Genomic DNA, 7025 nt, shown 5'->3' with positions numbered 1-7025 from the left:
TTAAAGATGTCAAGGACATTTGACCTATTGACTTTTCAATTCGTAAAGTATTCAGCAATGGGAATTGACCAACTCAACTATTTTTTGAGATTTTAATCTATTTCATACTCTATATGGCAATCTATTTTAATTAAAAAATTTGGATTGGGAGTTTAAAATCTTCTCAATTGGAAAGATAAAATGGAGTCTGGGCCTAGAGTTGTTGCAGTGTCAACGGGTCAAAATGAAAGAGCTCATATGTGCTTTTTCCCTTCATGGCCTCTGGATGTCCATTCTTAAAATTTTTTGTTTTACTTTGTTGGGTGGTGGTTGTGGTTGTCTGTCTCAAATCTCATGAGACACCATGGTCTGTCGGCTGGAAATATTGACATCCGTTAAAAATCTAATTCCAATTTTAATAATCTCTTGATCTCCAGTTTTAGTGATCTCTAAATCCTAAACTAAACTATAAATTTATAATATATATGATTTGCGGATGGTTACATATATCTTTGGAGGCTACTAATTCCCATCCATCATTTTCATGAAAAAAAAATCTATTCATTTTCTATGGATCCGTTTTCATAATATTTATGACTATTTGAAGAAATTACTTGTTCGCGAATTTATCGCCTCTGGATGCGCATTCTTAAATTTTCCATTCATTACGCGCATTCTTGATATTTATGACTATTTGAGGAAGACAGGTGTTCGCGACTTTATTCTGGTGTTGATAACTGTTGCCAAGGTCTAAAATTTAAGTTTATTTCCAATACTTTTCCCTTCATTGATGTTTCAATCGAATTTTAAAAGTACTTTGGAAAGCGACCTAAACGATGGCGGCCGCCACGGCGTGATGAATTTAGTAATTGCCTTTTCTGCAGACAGGAGCGTTCTTCCATACTCTGCCTGGCCTGCACAAGTAACCCACCTGTGGAGCGCAATGGACATCCTCTCTACACTTGCACAGTTTCTCGAGCGCACACCCATCTTTCTGGACCTCAACCTTTTGGCCCCCAATTCCGAGAAGGCCATCAGTCCATTCGTTAGAGAAGAGGCCATCAGGATCGAGCCTCTTTTTCACCGTCAAAAACTGCTGCAAATTCACGGTTTTCTCAGCCAATCCTTGGAACAAATGACCCCCAGACTTCCCCCAGTGCAGAGTCCCTCCATGATTTTCTATCAGCATCTGCTCTATCTCTTGATAGACGTCCATGTCCCATGTCGGAACATAGGCCTGCCGAGACCGAGAGTAAATTATCTCAAATGTCACAACGTCTTCCGCAGGGCCCAAATAGGCCGCCTCCGATTTCTTAATCGTTCGCATAATGATTCCCGACCCTTCGAGCCCACACACAGGCTTGGGATTCGATGCTCTGATCTTCTTCAGGTCCAGGATGGCCTCTCGAACTCGTGAAAGGGGGACTCTGATTTCCAGATCGAACGTCAATCTTCCAAGCGCACGCCTATCCCAAAAGCAGATGGACTGGTTTTTATCTAGGATCACAGTGGGCGTGCAGCTTGACTGCGTCTCCTGCTTCTGATGGTAGTCTTCGCATCCGCCCGAGGCGACCATTAAATGGTTGAATCCGAGCACGGGATAACCTGTGAAACGAATCCCGTCGTTCAGAAACCCACCACCACTCCAGCCCTAATTTTTTGGTATGACTTATGGCGGGTCGATTACGGGAATCGACCCGCCGCCGGTCGGGCGGGGCGGGGCGGCCCGGGGGTGGCGCTGCGCGCCCATAGCGCCACCCCCGGGCCGCCCCGCCCCGCCCGACCGGCGACGGGTCGATTCCCGGAATCGACCCGCCAGAAGTCAATGCATTTTGAATAAATAAATCCTTAAGGAATTTGTCCATAGAAACACCAATATCATATATTATTAAAAAAAGTGAAGATATTTCCATATATATATTTTTGTAAAATTAACCGACAACACTTCCTCTACAATGCCTTGGTTTGTATAATTTAAACAGAGGCACTAGTGCATACCTATATCAAGCGCATCATAATAAGGAAAAAAAAAATACTAAATTAGATTTCATAATCAAAATCATTTTTTTTGTTCTTTCAATCACTCTCACTCTGACCAGCATTGTTGTTGACTCTAGTTAGAAAACTATACATTTACAGTTCTTTACAATGTTATCACCTTGTCACAATTTTGCCGGCTGATTTAAAAAATAATATACATTACCATTTTTCATTTACATGGAAATCATACCTCCTCATACAATAAGAAACCAAGCAAATTATTTATTAACATCTTATTTGAAATTTCACTAGTTTAAAATTTAAAATTTACCTTAAATTTTCCATTTAAAAAAATAAAAATTACACAATGCACGCATATTGTTCAAATCGTAGTGGAACAATCACTAGTGCTCCCTATCATACACAAGAATCAATAGGGTAGTGTTTCTTGTTTAAAATGGGAAGCATCGCCATATAGTGTCTCTTGTGCACCCCAGGTTGATGTGCGCCGCCAAATGCAACACATCGACCCCGGGTTGATGTGTGACAAATGCAACACATCGATTAATGTTTTTACATTATATTTTTTCAAGATGGGGTGACATATATTGAAGGTGCATGAAGCACCGATTATTATTATGCATTGTAATGAAAATGAAATGATCCAGTTTAAAAAGTTATTAAATTTTAAAATATCACTCTAACGTGATAAATTTATTTAGGTGCACCAAGGTTTCCCTTATCGTGGCGCACCATGATGATGTCGGTACACCATACATTGAAGAGCATCTTAACATTGTCAATGCCACAATTCGCACACCCTTGGGTTACGTTTATATAGGCGCATTGGTTCTCTTCGTAAATGAGGCACTAGTTCATATGCTTTCGCACACTAGTACCAAATTAAAGAGTAAGTGAACAAATTTTAAAATAAATAAATTTAAACAAAAACACATCGATGTTGTGGTTGTAAATTAGTTCATATGCTTTCACCCACCAGAAGTCAAACCCATCTGCAATGGTGTTATACACCACATATTTTGAAAAGGACAACCCGTCAATCAACAAAGGAGCAAGGGTAGGGGGGGTAGGGTAAGGGTAGGGGGTGGCGGGGGAAAGGGTGGGGGGGTAGGGTAAGGGTAGGGGGTGGCGGGGGGTGGGGGGTAAGGTAAGGGTGGGGAGTGGGGGAAGGTAGGGGGTAGGGGTAAGGGTAGGGTGGAGGGGGGTAGGGCGCGAGGGCCATGGGGCCGGCGTTAAGGAAGGGGGGGAGGAGTTGAGATTGGAGGGGAATGGGAGTTAGGGGGTGGGCTTATGGGGAGGAGAGTTATTGGGTAGGGAAGGAAGAGTTGGGGAAATGGTGCATGAGTGGGTGAGTTGGGGGTAGCAAGGGCTGGCGCATGGGTAGGGCAGAAGGGGGAAGAGGGCATGGGTGAATGGCAAAGATCGGTAATGGGTTGGGGGAAGGGGTCACGATGACGGCCTACCCACAGTTATTGGGTGATTGAGTTTGAATAATTGTTTAAGACAGTTTATATAACTGATGTATGCATCGTATCTTCAAATAAAATTAATGTTTTCCATATTTTGTTAAATGAGAAGTTATGAAGCATTTTTATGTTGTTGGATTATGTCTTAAGTATGATAAATTTTATTGTTTAAATATCTACAATGCAATATCAAATTAGAGATATAATGTCTGTTTTATTCAGTATACAAATAAATACTTTTGAATTCATTCAGTGATATAATTTGTTCATAATGTCATGTTTTTTTAGTTTTATAGTTGAAAAAATTTCAATTTCTTTTGTATCTAGCATGTTGTGGTTGAAAACATGTTAAATTTATACTTAGGAAAGAAAAATGATATTCTTCCAGAAACATTAATGTGTTTTTTCCTTAAAATTTAACTTTGTTTGAGACATAAAAAATTGGTTTTATTAGCATTTTTTAAAAAGTTTGAAAATTGACCCTAAAAAAAAAATCATTATTCCAGTATCAACACTTTCGTTTTGAAGCTATATTTTGCACGAAAATTTCGTAGTAAATTTCGTAGTCACTGCCATTTTTAAAACACGTTCAAAATTGACACCTAAAAAAAAAAACATTGTTCCAATATACACATTTTTCGTTTTTAGCACTGTTTTTGATGTTTTTTTGGGGTTTTTTTGCCAGAGTTTCCGTTTTGAGTTTATAGTTCCCGTTTCAAAGTTTACATTGTTTTGACTTGGCAAAGGATTAAAGTCTCGAGGATAAAACAAATCATTTGGAAAGATGAAAGATCAAACTTCTAAGAGGCCCATTCAAAATTTGCTATCAGAGCATGTTTTAATAAGGTGGTGGTTGGGGCCACAACAGGTCCCTATTCCAAGTGGAATCACTCAAAAATATCTATGTTAATCCATTCTAAAAAAATAAAAAACATTACTAGTCGAAAATCTATAAATTCGAGAACTAGTGAGCTAGTAAATCTAAGAAATGCCTAACCAAATTAAGTGCAAATGCAATGGGGTACTTCTTTTAATGAACTAGAACGTTTTTGTGATCTGATGCAAGTGGAATCAAGTCGATTGAATCTCGTTAGCATGCTCTAAAAAATAGCAGAAATTTATTGTTCTTTGCCAAAAAGGAGGTCCAACAACCGAGATTTGGGAATAAGAAGACTAATCCAAGCAACTCACTGATTTCTATGAACTTCCAAAGCCTTTCCAAGGATGAAATAATGCTTGTGATCTTGCAAAAGAAGTTACGTCAACTGTTTAACTCAATCCTAGAACAAGAAACTATTAATCCTAAATGCAGAAATAGAAAGAAATAAAAACTAGAGATGCATGTGAATAAGCAATGAAAAGAAGGAAGGAAAATGATACAAAAGGTCTCTAAGGTTCTTGGGATGGCCAAGCCCAAGGAAACTCAAATACCTATGGAGGAGAACAAGATTTAGAAGCTGAACATGACACTAATCTTCATTATTTTCATCAATAGAATTACATCCCTGTAAGAAAATACAATGGAGCTGTAAAAATACAAGCTCTCTCCCCAATAACACTAATGAAAATCTCCCTCTAGAGGAAAATTTGACTTGGTACTTATAAAAAATTATTAGGAATCATTCCCCATGAATGAAGGAAGCTTTCCCCACCAAAATCCCTTGATTAGTGGATCTAGTCCCCAATACTAACAATTTGCATTAAATGGTAGGGAACACATTCCTAGATTTTCTCAACCATTCCCTAGAGGAAAATTAGAATTGGTACTTATAAAAAATGATTAATAATAATTCCCCATGAATGGAGGAAGCTTTCCCCACTGAAATCCCTTGATTAGTGGATCTGCTCGCTTGATTAGTGGATCTCCTCCCTTGATTAGTGGAACACATTCCTAGATTTTCTCAATCATCGGAGTTCCACAATTTGTGCCATAATTCCATAATATCTTGTTGATTTATTATTTATTATTGATACTCTATTATTAGGGAACAAGTTCCTAATTTATCTCCTTCTCCAACTCTTCATAATCTGCCCAATATTCTCATAATATTCCACAAAAAATAAATAATATTAGGCATAAATATTCAATTATTCATAAACCTTCCTAATGAATATATTAAAGTTAAAAATAATGCAAAAAGAGAGGTTTAATGTGTTGAAGGATTGTCATAGGCCTTAATTTATGTTTTAAATTAGAGGCATGGGCCTTAATTTATGTCTAATTTAGAGGCCCATCAGATATTCTTTCTGACGGTTCTTGGTGTTAGTTCCCAAGTCTCGTTCTTCTCAATTTGGTCTAACTCCTCGTTCATAGCATTTATCCAAATTTTTTCTTTACTTTCCTCTTCAAAGTTCTTTGGCTCTATCTGTGAGAAAATGGCTATATTAACTTGCTCATATTTTTCTACTAGTTGCCTCCTCGTTTGCACTCCTTCACTTTTATCTCCAATAATTTTATTTTCAGGTGATTATTTTAAGTGTGTCTTGAAGGTCCTTTTGAATGAGTCTTAGTATCTTCTAATTCTTCATCTTGTACTTCATTCTCCTTACTGATATGATGGTGATGATATGGAGGATTGATAAAACCTATGCTCTTGTTTTTCTTGGGTAACTCTTCATCAACCTTTACATCTATCCATTCCACAATCTTATGCAGTCTTTTATTGTAACACCTGTATCCCTTAATTTTTGACGAATATCCCAAAGATATTCCTTTATCAGATTGAGAATCAAAATTTCCTATCTTTTCATCAATATTTTTTATATAACATTTACTTTTGAGTACTTTAAAATGTTTGATTGTTGTTGGTTTCCTGTGCAACAGTTCATAAGGTGTCTTATCAAAATTTGGTATGAGATGTGCCTTATTGAGAATATGTATTGTTGTATGCACTGCTTCTACCCAATAGGTTTGAGCAATGTTTCTTTCTTACGTCATGTCTCTGGTTATTTGCTGAACATACCTATTTTTTCGCTCTGCAACTCCATTCTGTTGTGGCGTGTCTGCAATAGTATATTATTTTTTTATCCCAAATTCATTACATAGGTAGGAAAACTCATCTGATGTAAATTCACCTCCTCTATCTAACCTTATGCACTTTATCTTGCACCCTGTTTGATTTTGTGCCAAATCCTTAAATGTTTTAAATTTCTCAAATGCTTCTGACTTATTTCTTAGAAATGCCACCCAAGTCAATCTTTAATAGTCATCGATCACCAACATGAAATATTGTTCTCCTCCTGGTGCTTCTGTTCTGGAAGGCCCAAATAGATCCATATGAACAAGATGCAAAGGCTTACTGCTTGATAGTTTATCCTTGACTTTGAATGATGTTCATGTTTTTTTTTCCATTTGACATGACCTGCAGATAGTGCTTTGAGAATTCTTTATTGTTGGTAGATCTCTGACTGCTTTCTTCTTATTGAGTTTGATGACGTGATCAAAGTTGAGATGCCCCAATCTCCTATGTCATAGCCAAGATTCATCTTGTTTGCTGATGTAGAATTCCTCATTCTCTTCTTTCAATATGTATACATTATTCTCAATTCGAACTCCTTTAGCCAAAACCTTCCCTGTAG

The 7025-nt window shown here is 37.4% G+C and overlaps 1 pseudogene; it reads right to left on the bottom strand.

Moving 5' to 3' along the window:
* Positions 1 to 841: 841 nt before the first annotated feature.
* Positions 842 to 1555, bottom strand: LOC149167305 (putative truncated L-gulonolactone oxidase 7, mitochondrial pseudogene; annotated as a pseudogene).
* Between the last annotated feature and the right edge of the window lie 5470 nt (positions 1556 to 7025).

The sequence above is a fragment of the Pinus tabuliformis genome, chromosome 5_1 (assembly GCF_031772625.1).
Source record: "Pinus tabuliformis cultivar Carrire ecotype Pingquan chromosome 5_1, CPIR1, whole genome shotgun sequence".
In the NCBI taxonomy this organism is placed as follows: domain Eukaryota; kingdom Viridiplantae; phylum Streptophyta; class Pinopsida; order Pinales; family Pinaceae; genus Pinus; species Pinus tabuliformis.
The sequence above is the reverse complement of the archived record's forward strand: the minus strand, read 5'-3'. Positions and strand labels throughout refer to the sequence as shown.